This window comes from Varroa jacobsoni, unplaced genomic scaffold (assembly GCF_002532875.2).
Source record: "Varroa jacobsoni isolate VJ856 unplaced genomic scaffold, vjacob_1.0 scaffold_240, whole genome shotgun sequence".
NCBI classification, from domain to species: domain Eukaryota; kingdom Metazoa; phylum Arthropoda; class Arachnida; order Mesostigmata; family Varroidae; genus Varroa; species Varroa jacobsoni.
The window spans coordinates 84,967-106,574 of NW_019213142.1; the positions used below are offsets into that span (position 1 = coordinate 84,967).

At 37.6% G+C, this 21,608-nt stretch overlaps 1 long non-coding RNA gene across 1 annotated transcript; it reads left to right on the forward strand.

The window, feature by feature from the left end:
* Positions 1 to 12,588: 12,588 nt before the first annotated feature.
* LOC111273957 (uncharacterized) lies at positions 12,589 to 19,939 on the forward strand. The gene is made up of 3 exons (XR_002688131.2): positions 12,589 to 12,667; positions 18,504 to 18,642; positions 19,833 to 19,939. It is a non-coding gene; the product is annotated as an uncharacterized LOC111273957 (long non-coding RNA).
* The last annotated feature ends 1,669 nt before the right edge of the window (positions 19,940 to 21,608 follow it).

Here is a 21,608-nt window from a genome sequence, read left to right on the forward strand (position 1 = left end):
GGACAAACCTTGGCGGGTTTCTTATTGACTTGGTATTTTAATGGCACATTCGTTCTGGCATAAAATAGAGCGTCATTTTTAAAATTTAAATTTTAAAAAAGTCAGCTATTGGCTACTGTGTTGGCACAGAACAAATTCCCACTGAGGTTACAAACTACCTGTTTTGCCGATAATTGACGATACACGCTATTGCCAATTTCATGCGGCTTTTGAAAAATCTCAGAAATATTTCCAAGTGGCGAGCCAGAAGATCTTCAATAGAGTTTATATGAAAAGGCTCGAAGGCTCATCGAGGTCGGCCAAAGAGCCATTTTCGACAGCTGGGTTTTCCGTTTGACGACCGTTTGGAGATAAGCGTTCACGATTTCTTTTTCTGTGATTTCCTACGTTTGCACCCTTTGTCCTTATTGGCCATTTTGAATTTTTGTATTCTTGGGACCTTTCGCCAGCTATCGACTCAGGATTAAAGTCAGGTGCAATTCATATAGAGCGTATTTAGATAAAATTTAACAGCTTTAAGCTACGATTACATATAAAAAGTGGTTTGCAGATTAGAGAAGGTTTCTAGAGTTACTAACGAACGTCTTAAGTCAAAGATGCAATCGCGGTAGATGAAATAGATATTGAATAAAAATGGCTTCCAAGAATGATATTCCTCGCTCATGTAAAAAAATTGGTTGAAATATCTGTTTTGATTCAAGTACAATCTTAAAAACAAATCTAAAGAAGCGATTCGGATTTAGATGTTTTGCTCTCTACTTTTATGATAACAGGTCCTCTTCAAATTTTTGTAATGTTAAAAATTAACTGACCTTGTATACTCGCCTTCAACTGAATTCTAAGATTCCAAAATTTCTATAATTTTAGCTATATATAAAGTAATTTCTCTCATACTGGTAGTAGAATAAAATTCCGTCAGATTTTTGGTTCAAGGATACATACAATGTATAAAATTTGTATTATTCCACCCTTAGCAACAATACTAAATCAAGTTCACTCTTTGATCTTTAAAGCCTGGAGTGAAAAATCATGGTGATATTCCGCGTAAACAGATATAAACGTGCCTCTAATGATGCAAAGTTCGCTAAAGAGTTACACTAAAGAATGTCAATGTGGTCGTTTGTTTGCAGGACCATGTTTCTCGGTGCTATTTAATAATGCGGGAAGTGAGTTCTACAAAGAAGGAAGATTGACTAAAGTATCTTGAACTAATTTAAAGGAAAATGAAATTTTTAATTGTACCGGAACATAATGTTTAACCTAAGCTTCATCAATACATTCGTTTTGAAAAGAAATCCTTATGAAACAGTCTCTCAACGTATACTCTTATAGTCCTTTCCTTACTTCAAATAAAACCTCGAAATAAGAGACCAGAATTGATCTTACCTTGGGTACCGAAATGCCGGTCACAATTTCAAACATTTAGGGTGGGGGGGGATTTCGGGAAATTCCTATTCACCTATAAATTCGTATCTAAGCTGCCTGTCGCCAGCCGCATCTTAACTTTAATTTTAAGCAAGAACTTTGCGCTGCCGCGGGCAGAGACCAAGTAAGTCGGTATGTAATTAATTGTAAGGATGGGACCAAAAACGGGAAATTGACTGCATGCTACAAGATGGCGTTAAGACCAAGCCAAAAGGCAACGGAACGCAGGGTATAAAGCATATATATATATATATATGTATACATATAGTCCTTGTATATACCGGGACATTATTTTCCTCAATTTAATTAATTCAATTTAAATAATTCCCATTATTAAGTTCCGACTTTACTATAGAACGTACTGGGTACGGCTCCTTGGCAATCGTATTTATACTGCGAAAAGTACTCTATTAGAAGCAAACTCAACGACCTGGCGCGCTTATTGTGCTAATTGTTGCGTTCCTCTAACGACTGAATAAATTTTTTGATTCACACGACTTGTATGGTATTGAAATCGTAATTGAGATCTGAACAAGCGATCTCTGATCTTTTTCAACCATAGACTTGACTGTCCTAGTCGCCGTATCGATGAATAACTGGCACGCAAACATAATTTTAAATTACGTTCAATATAAAGCAACTGTCCTGGTAGGATGTCATTTGTGAATACATGATTTATAACATTTCCGTTTCTTGTTTAATGAGTTAAAACAACTGTAAGAGCTGGGTACGGACAACGAACTTACTTTTTATGTGTAAACATTTTATATGAGAAATCGTTCAATACGTATCTTACGTGCATCGTATATTTACGATAAAATATTAATCGTATATATTCTATTGTCAGTTTATGAACATAATTGATCCACCATGATATTACACTCTAAATTTCCATATGATTTAACACATTTCGAGTCCGCCTTCGGAAACCATTGGTAATATCTTGTAGACCGCTTATTTTTAAAAAAAATTATTCTACAGCTTCCGCCCATATGTTTAATACGTATGTGATCCTTACTTGGATTTCGCAGGGGGTTCAAATTGGTATTTCTCCGGAAGAAATTTCGATCGCATTTCTAAGATCTATAAATATTACTGCATTTAGATTTAGCGATGCATATCTGTAAATATACTTGTTGTTACGAGCATTTTAATATACGTGTATACTTACGGAAATGTTATTTTCTATGGAACGCTTAGTTTAGATAGCACAAAGGTAACAAAACTGCCAACGGCTGAAATATGTTTCCTTTTGGCGAACATTACGTGCTTTTTATAACTAAATATAAATTATTTACTTTTGAAATTTCTGAATAACTACGATTAGATCGTTAATTTAATGTTTCTCTCCCGACTAGAAGGCTACCTTTACTGTTTTGATGCATAATAAAGGAGATATGATATCAGAGAATACCATGGCTATTCAGCTTCCTTTTTTTGGGGGTTCTTTTACGCGCATCCCAAAAGCAGAATTGTACTTCCAGTCTTTACATACAACACACAGCAACTTTTGACGGCCCGTAAACGTTACACTGATTCTAAAAATATTTCGAAGAAAAACTTAGCAACCATGTAACATGGCAGTCAATTTTATTTATTAAACAGTTCGTAAAAAACTATTCTTAGAGACCTCCCCCAGCTCCTCTTCATTTGCTAACGAAATTAATGCTGGACTGGATTAATGATAAATTAAATTCTCATGGAACAACCGCTAGAAATAGATCTGTGCTAGAAATAGAGTTCATTCATCTATTTTCTAACGATTAAAATACGTTACATACGTTGTCTGATTGAATGTTTTAAATGTTTGTTTTGACGGCTAACAGTATCTATCACATAGCCTTAAATTTCTCTGTGCGTTTCACTCGACATAAAACACAGTATTTATACTGTATGTAAATACCAATCATTCACTCACAAAATTCGGATCTTTGTATCTAGTAATAAGCATCGCAGGAATTAGTTGAATAAATTACTATTTAGATTTACAATAGGGGATACACATGTTGAGACATTTTTTAGCAGCAAGGTACGTGATCTGAGCTTTTATGCCCAATTTCTAGATACAACGTCAACCTCGGTGAATTCTTAATCTCAGTTTACTGTAAAATTATACTGGAGTCCGTCATATAGCTGGACTAGTAACTCCCAATATAAACTCGCTCAAAGCTGATTCAGTATGGTGAATTTGCTACTTAGAAAATAGAGTATAGAACAATTGAACTCTCTACATGTTTTTATATTCTGTGTCAGGATTTACGTCTAGGGATTACGGTTTCCGCATATACATACGGATATATGTGTGGACATATATGTATGACCTATTTCGAAATGCATATATCATGATAGAATGATGAAATATATTTACTGTCGGGAGTTTTCTTCAGATGAAAGATGATTTAATAGCTGTCAATAAATTTTGGGGGGAATTTGGGTTTACTAGAAATTCATTTTTAATTTTTACACATTTTTTCGTAGGTGACCGAGCTCTGTTGTAAATATTCACTAATTGCTATAATGAAGAGAGCACTTCAGCTGGAGAGATGTTCAACATCCTCGAAGGTCTAACTACCTGAAGTTAAAACAAAACCTATTTGTATGTGCCTCCATCTTAGTCTATTTACATTGTTGTCGAGTTGAATTATTGCCACTTTCGCAGGTAGAGATTATATTCTAGCTTCACAATCGTCTGTCTGCACTATGCAGTCAAGTGAGTACTGCTGTTCTATTCAAATGTACGTTAATCCTAATGCACAACGAATATGTGCCTTGGAGCTCCCTGTAGCACAAGGAATCATCTTAAGACTTCTTAGTTTATTTAGCTTGCTTAGTCTCGCCTCAATCCGGCAAAGACTTTAGAAGGTGTTTAATTTCCAACACCCCAGCTATTCTCTAGAACCCGAGATTTTCCCGGCTCTTTGCCCATCAGCTCTAGCGAGCTTAGGTTAAAGATGGGCGTCATGGCGAGAACACATCCAATATAAAAAAAAAAATCGAAGGAATAGAACTATTGGAGGACACTGTCAACTCAAGATGACACCCTTGTAAACGACAACTTGAAAGGGTCTAAACGACAAGAATCTTGCTCCTTTAACATTGTCCTTATACCTATAGAGAATCATGTCACTGATCGGTATTTCTATTTGTAAGGTGCTGACAAGGTTTATCGAAGTAGTCACCATGTGCAGTTTACTGGTATTGACTAATTAAGTAATTAAATAGCATTTCACTTGAAGGGTGGATACATATTGAATTTCTAGTAGAATAGGTATGCACACTGATAGGTGCAAATTTGTTTAATACTGTACACGGACTTCACCACAAATATAAACATAAACGGTAAATTCTTTTCGTTTTTGTCCTAAGTTTTAAGGTCCGCCTTGCGTACCGAATAATCGTATCACTAGCAAAATATTACGGCATTGAAGTACACTTAAAAAACCTACAACCTCTACTTGCCAATATTTTAGAATCCGCAGGACTTCATTAAGATAAATGCACAAACCTTTAAAGGCAATATTTGATTCAACAAGTCTACATATATATATATATATATATATATATATATATATATTGACATTTGTAGACCTATTGAATATGCATGCATATATATATATATATGCATGATTTACTAACATCCACAGTTATCGGAGCAGTCGGCGGAGTGTAAAAACCTCAAATCTCAAAACTGAAAACATATAAACGGCACGTAAGTAAGTACTCAAGACATCGAGTGAGAAAAATAAAATACAGCAGGTTTCGGTGTAACATACTCCAGTTAAATCTGGTCTTTAGAGATCTTACAGACCGGCAAGAAGCATTCGGACCCGTAGATAATGTTTTAAAAAGCACGAAGAGTTTTTCCAATGGCGATGATCTGCACTGAATCAAAATTCAATAAAAACACTATTGATATTGCTGCCGCTGTTTCCGCTCTTGGCGCTTTATTTCGACCGAAGAGGAAGTAGGTCTGTTCCCTTGAGATAACTACGAGCCGCCATCCAGTTAAAGCCCTGCGGCCCAGCGCAGAACGTCCCCTCTAACCCCGTACTATCTCGTACCGTCAACAACGGTGGTCTCCAAACAGATTAAATTTCTTTTTCACTCTATTACATTTTCTTTTAGTGAGTAGCCTCTCTCGCTCATCGTTACTCATCGACTGCCTGTGCCTTTTTTCTTGTCTTCCCTTAGTGCTCATCTGGATATAGCTAACGAGCTTGTAGAGGAGTTCGTATAAGGCGGTGCGGAAAAGCGGAAGACGATACCATGAAGAGAATTCAGTACAAAGGCCACTGCAAGACACATTAGCGGGGTGAATTCTCCTTAGCTGCTGCTAGTACATCGATCTAACTGTTAGCCGATCCACTGCGGTTTCAGCTGCCGTTTGAAAATTGTTGTACGGTCTTTAAGCCACACGTGGAAAGCTATACCCCAGATTGGTTCAAATGTCCGAGTATAAAGAAGTGGAACAACAAAGCCATTTGACCTATCTGGTTGGTCACTCTCCCACGAAAGGTCAAGAAAATTACTAATTTATTTTATTGTTGATTCAGGTTGTACTTCACCACCCTGTTTTGAGACTCTTTGCATAACTTCGAATGGGACGCCTCTGTGTGTTAAGAATAATAGAAAACGACCTTTGTTGAAGGAACATTACTCGGAAGGACTTTCGTTCGTTTTTACTTTTTCTAATCTGGTAATCAAACCAAACATCTTGAATACGAATAGAACAACTTTGTACATTAAGAGATTACTTGGGTGGTTCATAATCGAAAACACTTCAGACAAGAAGACACAAATAGACAGGCAAATCGAAATTAGGTGCCCATTGCGGCAGCTCCCAAGAACAGTTTCAGCTTTACAGAAGCTCGTGACCTTCTTCGTCACTCTTTTTTTCTGTTTGCTGGTTTATTTTATGATCGATACAGACAGGACGATATTAGGAGTTGAGAGAAAACACCAGTTGATCTTTCTCCAGATGGACTCCCTAGATTGAAAGTTCGTGCAGATGACGTAATAGTGTTCTGCGTTTCACACATATCAAAGGTCGGCATATAAGGAAAGTATTCTTATTAATATTTTCGGTACAATCGTATCACAATATTCTTCGTTTTGCTATCGCTTGCTCCACTAAATACGAAAAAAAAAACGTCTGAATTACTCATGTAAAGCTAACATCCACTCAGGATGGCAGATACATTAAAATGGAAACAGGCCGTATAGCACGTCACGGAAAAATTAAGTGCTTCACAGAATCTACAGCAGTGTAGATTCTGTGAAGTACTTCATTTCTTCATTAAGTATTTCAAACTGAATATATAAAGCGTTACTTTGCATACGTAAGTTCATATTCATGTTCTTTTGGTACTGTACATTCTCATTATGCAGCAGTTTTCTTTAAATTAAAATATAGTTAATTATTAGCCATCGATCATCTCAATGATGATAGTCGTCAAGTAGGAAGTTTCTTCACCCTAAGATTCTATATTGCAAGCTATACTAAGATAAGTGGACTTATAAGAATAGTCCTATGAGTTGCGTAGCCACAAAACGCAAGACGTTATGTAACAGTGAAAAATACGCGTATATGGCACTTTCTTTTCTAACGCTCGTATGTTTTTGTTTTCAATTAAACTACACTGAAATATAGATCTATTTTTGTTTTGTAAGCATAGTTCCGTCTCGTATTTATGTTACGACCTGTAGATTGATCACTCACTCAAATCATCGGTTTGACAGAACGCCCATTTCTTATCTCTCGTTGCTAGATCTTTTCAATCCACCTTGAGATGTACTCGTGCGCACACGTTAATAGTAGACAGCTCTGGCGTTTGCAAGGTAATTATTTTGCAGATAAATCTAGCAAAAAGACGCACATCAAGGGTAAAGCAGGACAGCCGGCGGCCAAGGCAATTATGTCTCTGAAACCCTCGCCGAGCAAAGAGCCTATGGCAAAAACGATGGACTAACCCAACATCCAGGAGCCGCTATCTGGCAAATTCTACAGTTCGGGCCGGGGTTTAGTGAGGTCTGCGTTGAATACGCAACATGATGAAGAGAGAACATTGCTGCGGTATTAGTTACTTAAATTCTATGAGCGTCCTGTGGGTGTGTGCTTAGAGCCGTGTGTGTGTGTGCGGAAGGAGCAGCCTACCCGAGAGCGTGTGTCAAACTGAATATATATATATATATGTTGAGAGGGAAAAATAAATGGGTCTCTACTCAGGAGCTCCTTTTACTACTGGATTTGCCGTCCCAGGTCCCACCTTTTTAAGAGAAGGGGATTAAAAAGTAATTTAGTGTTTTTTTGCATGAACTAGCCCGAAATGCTCTGTTTTCGGAGGGGGCTGAATGCCCTCGAAACGTGTGGGTCCCTGACCAGCTGCCGTGCAAAAAACATTAGTAGTGCCAGTAGTAGTGACTGCTTTCACCAGGAACAGGAGAGAGTAGAGGAGTGGAAAGAAAAGTTAGTGCGGAGTGGGTACGCCGCATTGCATCTACATATCGTGTCCATAATCTACGTTCGTCGAGCTTTAGAAAATCTTTTGCTATCCCAAACAGGACACCACTTCGAACTGAGTGGCACAGCGGAGCGAGCACCAACGAACAAATGAAAACAACATAGAGTTAAAGTTAGCGATGAGTGCTCGACGGAACGGTCGAAAATGCATCGATTTTAAACTACGCAGGTTGCAGTTACGAGCTGCCTCGCTTTCGGCACTCAAATCGATTGCCGTTTATGTTATTATTCTAGGTCCCTACTTTCGTGCTTACATTTGAAGTACAAATATTGTTGACAATAAAAAAAGATGAGCATTGTTTTCATGCTCTTTAGTTGATCTGCTGTTTCTTTTTAAATCTAACCTCTACATTTTGGAAAGCCTCACCTGGAATTATTGTTATAAAAACAAATGCAGGAATATTCAATAATTATATTAATATATATATAATATTATTCAATAATTCGTTTCAAGCTCATTCGCCCTGATATCTACAATAGGGAGTAGTTCTTACACAGACAAATCATATATGTGCTCTTTCTGACAGTGGAACATCGAGAAACCCTTGAGATGGCGCACCTTCCGCTGCGCTATTATTGTCTGCAGGCAAAAGGTTAGGTGAGTAAATAGCATTGAATAAAGATATCTTTTTTACCCAAATGAAGTGTATTTCCATACTTGCAGTCTATTGTTTTACTTATTTATTTTCAAACAGGCAACTATGGCGCTACATTACTACAAAAGCTAGTAGTCGTTATCAACTAAGAATTAACATTCTTTTATTTGAATGCTGATCATGCTTAATCCGTTGGTTGTCGTAAGGACGTTGAAGGGGACCCATGTCATATTTTCAAAAGCTTTTACCTTAGGGCATTTGTTTAGGCGGGTAGTTTTCAGAAGTGCGTGTACACCCAGTTTCGAACCTAGAACACCCCACGCACTCTTAAGCTTAACACAGACACTGTATCACCAAGGTACCAGGTTTTTTATTTTTATTAACTGGCACATTCAAGCTCGGTAGAGTAGAGTACGGTAACTCAATTGCATCAATAATAAGTTTGAATTAGGAAGGTATTATAGGTTGATCGTTTCCATCATCAAGTACAGACCACAATTCATAGCAATTTGGCAAACAACGTTAAAGACACTTCCAAATTCGAGCTATGCTTCTACTTCTGTACTAAGTTATAGGCTTAATTAAGCTGATGACCATTGCGTACATACGTTTCTAAACATAGAAGACCACAATGCCATTTACTTGATTGGAAGCACCTAAACGAAAAAGGCCGACAGACCAGTTTAGTTTTTTAGAAATCACCTTTGGCTGGAATAAATTGATTATAAAAAAAAACAATAGTTTAAGAAGGGAATTGATTTTTTATTCCGAAGGGATAAAGAGTCCCGTAGTTTATGGCCAAGCTGACGTACATGCTGTCATCCCACTGAAGGATGAATGGAAGCGCCTCACCAAAGCACTGTTCGCCTAAAATGTCATATAGTGATATGAATATTATTTCGAGCAGGGGAAAGGGACTGAATGACATGATTGCCGCAGAGATTGGAAACGAGGTCTAAGATTTTTTAGCTCGTTTTCGTACATATCGGTTTGAGATGTGGCTTTCCGCTCGGTACAATTATAGGATGCTTTGTCTCCTTCTCTATAACTATAGCAGGCAGTTATAACTCGAGAAGTCGCCGCTGAAACAGAAATGATTGATAAAACGATTTGTTTCCAATTAGTATGGATACAGCAGTTGGCAACGTTCAGTGTTACTAGCAGGGTCACCAAATACCTGAAAAATGTTTTGCTTTAAAGGAGGTTTCAGACAACGTAAAAGCTAGATGGAACAAAACAACTTCAGGCATCTTTTTAAATCCGTAGGATTTCACAACAAAATATATTATGGCGTGCTGACAAACCACGTGTGATTAGCTAGTTGGGTTCGTTAACAAGAGGACCTAGACAGTTAACTCCTTGCTTTAACTAGTGAAGCAAATGCGTTTCCATTATGCATTTTCCTGCCTGGCAATCCGCAGCCGGTTGCGAAGTTGTGCTTAACAGTAGGTAACAGTGAAAGCACATGTCTTTAGTAGTGTGTGACTATTCTGTCTTACGTTGCGAGCAGCTTACCTTAGCATTGAATAAACAACAGTCTATTTTTAAGTCGAATTAGGATAGTTAAAGCTTTACGAAGCTGGAATAGCGTTAAATACGTCCCTTGTCGGGTTTTCTGATAAAGAATCTCACATTGGTAACATATTAACAGGAAAGAAATACTGTTTCTATATGTCTATTTACATAGATAATTGTAAATTTCTAAAGTATGAACGTCTCAACATCCCACAATGCTACAAGTAAATATTTACCATCTTCGCCTTCATGTCCACTAATCAACTGAAGACATGCTAAAAATAAGCCATTCTTGTTGAGGAACTAAACGTTTGGTATTATAGATCGTCTATGATTTATGATCATATCTGTGACATATCCATAAAGGGCATGTCAGTATATGTTCTATAGTAACTAGGTCTCCTCAATGGGTGAAGACAGTAGGAAAAATACATTTTGACTGAGCTAGCCCAGCCTTATAGCTGGGATGAAAACTAACATCAACAAGAAAGCAGCGTAGTGGGTGATCACGGATACGTCAGATTTTCCGTGGTGTCTCTCAAGCAAAACGGCATATCGAAAGTGACCCGTTCCTCCTACTTACGATTATGTTTTGAGAATCCTCTTTGTCTGAGTTTAACGTTTTCTAGAGGAGCACCATCCTTCGTCTGTTCTTGTTAATTAAACGATTTTAATTTTGTCGTCGCCAAACGAGGATCGTGATCCTGCCTCTAATTTTTTTATTAATTAATTTTATTAATTTATAACAATTATACGCTTCAAGAGAGAGAGTCAGGGCAGTCTAAGGTTGAAGAAGAAGGGGTCTGGATACACGAAGGCTACATGACGTAGTAGGAACGGCCGGCGTTTATGGACGACTAAAGTCTCCTAGGTTTGTCTAATGCCATATGCGATGCCATTAACAAGCAGTAATATTTTTGCCATTTCCTTCTTCTATTTTGAATATTAATCATCAGGGCTTTGCTAGAGAATATGGCACGATGAATAGCGTGGAAATGTTTTTGGAGGACAGTGATCTAGATAAATAGTTATTTAATGAAAAAATGATAAACCGACGAGCTGTTCAAAATTCGGTGCAATATTTTCATCCTTCTTTTAAACTGTCAGCTTTTGTTCATCGTCCCCGTAATAGCTTCGTGAGCCACATATTTGCCTACTAGCTTTGGGGACACATTGTAGCTTAGGTTAAGCACTGCGTATAGACACATTTCATTTTGTACTGGGAGCCACTCATCTGATAAATACGTGACGGCGATGCCGAACCTAAAATTCGAGACGTACAGCTTCTGTTCATTGACGGAGCATAATAAATATTAAGCTTAATTTTTTTAATTAAGCTTAATTTTATGAACCTTCATATGTGTAGCCTCGAGCTGCCTTCATTTTATATTTTTTTTTGAGATTGTTTTGACATTCCACGCTGTGGAACTTAAACTCGTTAAACCCTCTAATTTAATGAACAGCATAATTTTAACTGAACTTGCTATAGCAAAGTTGATCTCCTTTGTATAACCGTAATGGCTAACCTGAAATGTACCACACAAGGCACTCTTTCACATCTAGCTGTAAGCGCTCTAAAACCGAACAGTTTATAAGAACATATATTGATCGTGTGAAGCTCACTTTCGGTAAAAGCATGTGGTTTCGAATATCCACATACAGTCGTTTAAAAAAATATGGCCGCTTAAGATATAATATTATTAAAGTGTCTAAGCTTTATTATGGTTAAAGCATCTGGCCAGACATTCGAGATCATTTGATGCTATCCCATATTGACTTATAGAACATTTACCTTTTCGGTTAGCCTTGTATCTTTGAAAACAGCATTTTTTTTTTACTTATCTAACTCCTATTACTCTTTCTCCGGTTAGCCATTAATTTCTTATGGCTTTTTGAAAATGCGGATCCTGTGCAAGGAATATGCGTTACCCAGATCGATAGCCGTAAGAGTTTGCTGGAACCACACATTTACAATCCGGAGAAATATATACTCTGTACGTGGTATACAGGGTCTTCAATAAGTTACGCAAGTTTATGCTGTTAGAAATGGGTAACAACATGGCGGCACAGATGCGTTAGGTTCAAAAGACAACGTATGTTTGCGTTTTTTTAAAGGCTTTGTAGTAGTTTTAAAAGCGTTTAAAAGGTTCCGCAACTCTATGAGCTTGCTCCTCCTTTTTTACTCTTTAAATAGCTGAATTTTCTAATCATCACAAAACTCTGTCCATTGCCCCCAGGCCCACTTGGAGTTTTCTTTTAATTATTACTGCTGGTTGCCGTATTTTTTCGAAGCAAATTGTATATTTTTAAAACACCTCCGACTCCAAAAACGACATACACCATATATCGTTTTCGTTGCATATTTGCGGAAGCACTTCATACCAGCTAATCTGTCACTCCCTCGATTTGTTTTTCCTTCTTCACTAGTTTTTTGAGGCTTTTGAATGCGTGTACTACTATTCGAGGCTTAGATTCAGACACTTTCATTCTATCGCTGTAACTTGACGTGACAGCGACCCTTTGAAAGCTGTATTCTTTTGTCTGCCGTCCGTCGCATCGCCAGCGACATGCCTGTCTCAAGTCTCAGCAGCGAATGAGTAAGGATGAGAAGGTTAGTTCAAAACTTTCACTTTGTTACCGCCTCGCAATTAATCAGCAGCCACAACAACGATGTATCTAAGTGTTGCAAGCAGTAGTGCTAACAAGCAATGACAATGCCATCAGTATGAGAATGAACGACGCCGTCAGCGTGGATGCGTCAGGTTGTCTGTCTTTCGGATCGATTGTCTGAAAGTGCCATGCGCACGTGTCTACGTTGGGTAGAAGCCGCTGAATGCGAACGTCGTATCAGGACGTCTTGCTAACAGGAACAATAAGACGGGTTTCCAAAATAGCCTAGTAATCGTAAAGATTTAGTAGCTGTAGTAGTGCACGTTGAATCTAGCCTGCGTAACTTGTCGAGTGTTTTCCAATACAAACATAGTTCAAAGTGACATCCTAATAGAAAACTGTGTGTGTCGCCACTTCGTACGAACACGTTTTGAATATTTATCGGCAAACAAAATTCTATTTTGGTATGGTTTAAGGTCTTTTAAAAGATGTGCATATCGACTAATCAGTATATGTATATAGTCCTAAGCTGTCTTTTACCATAAAGAAATGCGAAAATCAGTTCTAGGTATGTCGAGAGTAAAATGAGCGATGATATTAATCCCAGTCCAACGTTTAGAACTTTCTTAATTTAATAAAATCACCACGTGTTTGTTTTGAACCCGAAACTCAAGTTTGGTTGTCTCGCCACCCCGTTACCGCCACAGTGTCCTGTGCAATCCAGCGATAGATTCGTATGCTACCTCAGTTAAATGGGCGCGTATCGAGCAAACGTTTCTGGTCTCACGTTGGATTTTCATTATCCACGATGCTGTCGTTGTCAGTGAGTTTCCGCAGTTTGAAACCCTCAGACCTCCTGTCCAAGGGCTTTAACCGACCCTTCAGCCAAATCCTTCGACTGTCTTAAAAAGGTAATTGGACTTCTTCGCAGCACAGTTCCTAAATAATGTACGATCGCTTCCGTGCAGTACACTCTTTCAGATGCATACCGTCTGCTTTTTACCGCATAATCCTCCGGCATTACATTACCTCTTGGAGGGTCGTTTTCATGGGCCAACTTTAGGCCTGGTTTCCATGGACAAAAACAGAGCTTTCTATAAACAAAGAAAAAATTCAGCTTTTTGTTCGCCTTGTCATGAAATCCCTTCTTCTTTGGAGCTGACACCCGCTGACATGGCAGCTGGCGCCATTGAGCAACCCAGCATAGCCTGATCACGAGCTCAATATTATTAGACCAAATCTAAAGAAAACAACCATTGCACAAAGGAAAAGCCTTGATGAAGGCAGATAGAAGCCATTGTAAAAGCAAAATAATCGTAATCGCTCAGTCGCTCTCCGCGAAAATTGTCCGCAGCGCCCGCTAAGGTTTCTCAGAAGTAGTCGTTGAAAATGGCTCGTTGCTGTTGTTATCTTTTAACTTGTTTGTATATCGGCTCAGCAAATGCCTGCTCCGGCGTTTGCTGCCTGTCTACCCGCAAACACGGATAGGCCGAAAAAGAAAGGGATTAATTCACATACAATTGAGTACAGTAAGCGTTTCTCCTAACTTTTTTTTTGCTTCGGTAAATGCATTTTTATTACTGCATTGTCAAAATGCTTTTAATATGGAAATACTTGCATCAATTAGTGGTTTGTTGCAACATCCCGATGCGCAATAAAAATAAAATAGATTGTCTTTTTTTCTATCTAATTTACACTTGAAGGATACGGTACATTAATTACTAGGTATTTGCACATTTAGCTTCATTGAATAGAGTAACTGTTTGCCGACAATAGTACATCAATAATGCATCCATTTCTCTTTCCGGTCCATAAATGTAGTATTCTCTCTCAACTTAGCAGCTGATAATTGTGCTTGGAGCCTGCTGGACTTCACAAAATGAAGGACCACCTCAGGATACACCTATTTATTAGCGTACCGTACAAATAACACAGTAATAATGGTCACATTCTCAAACGGACTAGGGCTCATTCATATTGTCGCAGTCAACATCTATTGGCAATGTTGAAGGCATCTCAGAAACTGCACGCCTTCTGTTACTTGTTATTTCGTTGCGTTATTTGTCAAATGAGGAGGAATATATTATATCGGTACACCAAGTTAGGTGTCCATATTTTTTCGCTTAATCAATATACTATTATTTTTTGCTATCATTATCTACGCTGTACCCTGACGCTTTCGCCTACAACAGCATAGTAATTATTGCCTCTCATTCTTTTAAGCTTGCTTGCGTCGAGGAGATATCGGTTATCTTAGGGGCAAACATTAAGGGGTGTCAGCTACAGACTGATAGTTTCGTCCTTTGATGAGGCTGACAGTTAACAGGCATCAACAAACGACTGAACGACACTTGTCTCCCAGCTTTCGAGCTCTTCAAGGGTTCCACCCACCAGGGTTCGTTTCATCTCGCGTATCCAACAAGCCCCACTATAACTGCTGACGACTAGCTGAAGCGATCGGTGCTTCGGGCTGGCTATCTCCGACATTGAGATGTGTCCTATCGACCACTAGCGAATCAATTATGCGCTTATATGCTACTGCTCGTCCTCGTGGCATTCCCTGCCTTCGTCACTTAGTTTATTTCCACCTAAGGCGGTATCGCTGCTAGACCATGGTTCACCATGTCATAGCCACGTTTTTTCAACGTGAAGAAAAGCTATTGAAGGCCTGTGCGCTTACTCGCGCAGGGTAGGACCGATGTAATCTAATAATGCGTTCATGCACGAAGATGTATTTGAAAATATGAATGTTGATTGATTTATTAGTATATTCCGTGGGGAAAAAGCTGGCTCAGAAGAGCATTTTTGTGCAAGATATTTGCGAATTTTTCAAAAGTGCTTGCTACTTTTTTATTGAGTGGTGCATATACAACTACAGACCATTCTCGTCCTGTGAAATCTTTTTTCATGAATATGAAGCAACTTTGCGTGTTTTTTGACATAAGTTCATTTTAAGGACTGCACGACAATCATAAAATATCAGAACCTTTAACTCTTGATATCAGACCTATACAAACTATACTTGTCAGGAATCAAGTATCTTGTTTATAGCTTTTCATTATATGTCAAAATGTTTCCACATTGTCGGAGAGAAAAGTAGGACAGATGGCCGTACTACTTCTAAACCATCAATACGAAAAAAAAAATTATAGATGATAGAGAAATCTAAAATTCGTCAAGATCTAAAATTATAACGTTTAGAAGCTATTGAAATTTCATAATTCAATATACGTCTACTACGAACGCAATAAAAACAAATTTCTATTATATGACATAAAGCGAACAAGTATTTACAGATACTCTATAGGCATCCTTAGAAAATTGTTAATGAAGTGCTTATAAAGTAACGAAAGTATAAAAATTAAATTTTTAAATTAAACAAGTAAGTAGGAAGGAACAAAGGGCAATGTTTGTAGAAGCCACACTCAATTGCTCTACATTCTAAATGTGTGTCTCTCTGTGTCAAAAAAATAATACGATGCGAATGTATCCCTGTATTAATTTGTGTGAAGTGCAAGAAAAAAAACGTTTTCCCTGGAAACTTTCTGTGACGTTTTGATGAAGATCGTCACAAACACGGAATATTCGGACCCTTTTTTGTCTTCTTTTGCTTATAGCCTTTTTGGACTCCTTTAAGCGTATAGCCTACCCTTAATGGAGTCGTCTTTTTCATAATCTAACAAATAACGATTGAACTTATTTTTAATGTATTCTAGGAACCTTTAGATCAATTCCTTCAAACCGACTATTGCGTATTCTTGTGCAAGAGCACTATTCTACCCCAAACTTTAGTCTCAACTTCAAAGTGTCACGTTATAGCAACTGTGTGTGAACGTTCACATTTTCCCCTAATACCTTATTAAAATTTAAATTAAACAATTGCCGGTTCAAGCGAGTAACACAGCGATATTCTGTTGACCATTCTACCAAACCATGACGTAAGTAAGTGCAATCAATTCAGGAGCCAGCTCTCATATAACCACATGGAATACAGCAGGAAATCATGGCAACCACGCTCAAAAAACCACAACTAAATAACATCTAGAATATTTACCATCGACCTTCCATTACACCTGCGTAGACTGTACGGTTGTAATTTTAACTTCCCTATGTCGACTCTTACAGTTAGTTATTTGGGTCGAAACACGATGAGGTAGCGATAGGCTGAGAGAGTACTATAATAAGAAATAACCGCATTCTGGAATTATCCGTTTAAAAATGATCTTTAGGTTTATTTGTTTGTTTTTTTCTTATTTCTCTCTTTATTTTTACTGCAGCATGTTGGTTTATGTCCTTAAAAGTTCCACTATATACATTTCTAACAAAAGTGTTAATATATCGACAACGATTTATTATAATATAATAATCGAATAGCATGGTGGGATGTGTACTCAAGTCCACAGCCGCCAATACTACGACTAATCGCTTCCTCCGGATCCTGATGCACTTCGGATTTAAAATATCTCTAGCCAAATCCGAAACTTGAAACAGTCTAGTTATCATGGAAATGCTAGAGGTAAGCAGCACGTGCGGACAGTAATCAAAAGTAGCTTTAAACTTTTTTTTTTAGAAAAGCAGCATCCTTAGGTTTTTAAACGACAGAATGGATCTATGCAAAAATTACGTCTCAATCAATATGAGAAAGTAGAGGAGCTTCACGTATAGAGCCTTAGGTAGCCGATGCAAGGCTCGTAGTAGTTCCACTATTTAAAGTGTTCATCAAGGACGAAATGCATCGATTCTAAGTATCTTAATTCATAGGTAATGACCTGTATTTTTTTAATGTTCCATTTTTTGCTCCTACGATAGCTGTTTTAAGATCCATATACCTCAGCATACAGAGCTAAATTAGAAGGAACTTATAATTTAGCTCTGTATGCTGAGAAAAATTCATTTCGGGTTCAGGCTACGAGAATCTTGGATTCCAAACAACCTTTTGTTAAAAAAAAAAACACCTATAGGTCAATGAACATGTGCAGAAACCATTTAGTAGTGGAGTTGCGCCTAAGTGTGCATACGACAAACTCATCAACAACTCCTACTGGGTTTTCAATGGTGCGGCTTAAGCTACCGGCGGATCTTTGCATTATAACATGGTACATGAATTATATTATGATTGAGGTTGAAAGAAAATTTAGTGAGTACCTATTCGTTACGTGTGCATATGTTGATTTTTGAGGAACGCCATCCAAAATGGCGTTCTGGTGAGTACAGTGAGGGAACGGAGCAACCTATGAGCTTCTCATGCAGGTGTTCATGCGAACAACTTGAATGACGCCTTTCGTCCAGATATCACCGAAAGGGACTTCTCTACAGAAGTCTATTTCATTCGAAGTGCCGTCGTTTCTGTATTTCCAGGGTGTTCGATACAATATGTATCAGAGAAGATTGCCGACTGCTAATCATATATCATTTAACGATCAGTTTGTTCAGAACTGGGCTATTCGTTCAGCCCATATCTCAATTACATCTTAAGATAAACCACAATGTGCACTTTAGACTGCTTAGATTTCGTGATAAGGCACATTACATGAATATTTGTTATCGGGCTTATCGTAACGACCATAGAGAGCCCGCAGTCTGAGCCAGAACAATTTGTTCTCGTGAAATATGGCTCTTAAATTCGCGAGACGTAACTTCAATGAATATAAACTCACTTTAACAATGTACTAGCACAAACGTGTTAGATTAGTGTTTCGGTTTATCATTTGAGTTTCTCTTTTCTTAGGAAAGTTCAAGTTACGCTGGAAGAGTGAAATCGTTGGTAGATAGTTGAACTAAGTGTTTATCATCGTAATGTTAGCTTAAGCCCTTTGTTTTGGCCATGGTTCATCTAGGTAAAATTACTTTTCGGAATAAAAGTCAACGTAGTTGCAGAGCCGGCGCCGAAATACCCTTGAAAGCGGTGATACATAGATCATTCCTCATCATAGCGAACGCAATCATTTTTCTGGAAGATAATTCAACTAGATCAAAGTAAGTGTGTCTTTCAATAATTGCGTCTATGAACGGTCATGATTTTATCATATTGTTATTTGATGCTATCATATGATCTTTTATAGAAACCACGACAATTCATTTCATCCTTGTCTTGTATTTCGGCCCGTATGCGAACACTGCATTGCGCGCCACATTGACAACACTAGATAAGAACTCATCGATTTTATTTCTGAATATTATATATAAATTTATTCATTGTTATTTGTCGATCTTAGTCAAAAGTCGAAAAGTCATTTCTATGATGTTCCCATTAATCCAGAGTACTCAGACTTTGTCAGGTAATAATAATTCTTAATTAGAAAGCTTACTTGGGCGTCAATGTCCAATAGTACATGAGACTGATGCGAGTTTTACTAGCGGGGTCTATCATTGATAACTAATTATGAGCATAATAATTCTTTTGAGAGACGAAACTTCCACCAGAAACTAGATATTGCCTCGAGCTATTGTTAACTGTTTACATTAGGAATACATGAATACCAGTAACAAGAAATTACACAATAAAAGAAAGACCATCAGGTCAGGAACAAGTGCCAAATTACGCCGAAAAAAGCAATTAGATGTGTTCACATAAGTCTGTTTTCTCTACAAACTTTAAAACTTTATTTAAACATAACACCCATAAGGTGGGCTCCCACGGCTCTCTTCATAGCAGTTATTTGCTTAACTCTGTTCTTCGCCATTTTTTTTATACATACATTTGGCTCTGCCTTTGAAATGGCGGCACGGATATATTTCTCAAGTTTTTTTTACCACCTATAAATTGTCATCACACGCGTTGCTTTTTAAGTACCCTCATAAAAGGAAATCGAGTGTAGTTATATCACAAGATCTGCGGGGCCAATCAGCGTCACCCCATCTGAAAATCAGCCGCTCACTGAAGTAAACCTTTAACAGCGCAATAACGTTATCAGTGCGGATGAGTAGATAATCCTGCTAAAAGCACGTGTTTCGCAAACCTTTTCCAACGTATTGGAGTACAAGAAAACTTGAGATTATCTCCTGGTAGCGAACAGAGTTCAATTTCATCGCAAAAAGAGGCCAATTACGTCTCCCCCTCACATGCTGGACACGCATATTTTTAGAGTCTTGATTTCTTTCATCTTTAGCCCGGGGTTCTCGATCTACGACAATAACTAAGAAAAATGTCTGTCTCGCCATTTCAGAGATAGGACCAGACGTATGCAAAAGTAGCCAAAATATGGATTAAGCGAATAAGCATCATGAATAAAGTCTAGGAAACCTACTGATATTGTATTTACGTATAATCGCAAAGGAATAAAGTTTGTAATAAAGAATAATTTTTGCAATTATATTCAGCTGTTTTTTGTTATGGTCATTTTGAAGCTGTTTTCAACCAGATGGGTGCCCCTGTAGCAGGAAGTAGTTGTACCGTCCAATCTCATTATCGGTTGTATTTCTAAGTTGGAGTTTGACTTGCGCAGAAAACAGCTAGACACAAAATAATAAAGTTTTTTATGGAAATAAATTACATCTAACTTCAATAATTAATTTTGGAAAATATAACTTGAATAAATACCTTTGAAAAAACTTAGATCTTACGTTGGTTATCATTTGATATTAGAAATCTAGGAATATTTTTGAAGGGAATGAAAACGTCAATTTCTGGAAATTAATTGAAGTGTTTTTAACATTAAAAGTTAAGTCGTTACTATCGTTTGATATATATCGGATATTGCTGCAAGCATTATACAAATACGTATATGAAACTGATCCTGAGTTCAGAGATCCTCCTAAAAAAATACGTAAAATATTTTTATAAAAGCATTAGGCTTTAAAGATATGAGCTAGACCCTTTTTGCAAATGACATTTTTATTCTTAGTTTACATGATTGGACAGCTTTTCTTTCAAGAAACGGTTATTCAGTTTGTTACAAGGTATTAAACGACAGGCAGTCGTCAATATATCAAAATTCAAATTAATAATTTAAAAATGTTATTTTTACATTACGTAAACATTAGTTTTAGTGTATCGAATATCCGTCAATCCATGCGACACTAAACTAGGTGGGATTGATAGTTATCTCAAAATTTTATAAGACTAATGCTTAAAAAAGACCGACGGTTTTGTTTAAAATATATGTTCTCAGAATATGACATCAACACTTTGCGCAGATAAAAGTAAAGAATTATATAATCCTAATAATATAATCTTCCACTTTTAAGCTAATGCGAGAACCGTACCAGAACCGAATAACTATCCTTACCTGCAATAATTTCATACGATCTCGCAGTTACCACACAAAGATTGCTAATTAAAAAAAGGTCCGTCCTTGCACTTGTTGACTTGCGCTCGTTCGTTGTTCAGCCTTACCGATCCCTCTTTCATCAGAGTTGCTTTTAAACTCCAGACAAATTCACTTTCAGCGATTTCGCTGCAGCATGTAATTGATTAGATGACAGCCTTGCTCACACTTAAAAAACAAGTGAAATCTCACTAGAGATCTGCGTTAGATTGTCGCTAGTTAATCCAAGAAAAGAGAGCAGGCTTAGGGTATTCGAATTTGTGATTTTTATTAAGGTGAGCCAATTTAACTGAAGCAAATATCTTTTCTCCTACATAGAGTATAAAGACTTGGTAAGACTACTCCAGTCTATCGAAATACGGTCCCGTAGGTCTCTAGTCAGGCGTTCGTACGCGCGGGCCTACCAGCTGTGCTACTGAGTGGTTCAAAATGGCCCATACGTATCCTATCTCCACAAGATGGGCACTCGAACTCATAATTCTTACAATTGTTTATATAATTCGCTCGGCTTGGCGAGAAAAGACGATGGTAAAAACAACATGTCTGTGAAAAATCGGTTTGCTAATAAACAGTACAAAAAAAATTATCAGTATACTACAATTCAAACTGGCACGTTTTATCTAATATATAGCGGCGACCCCCTACGGATGTAGAGCAGCGCCCCCTGGCGAACCT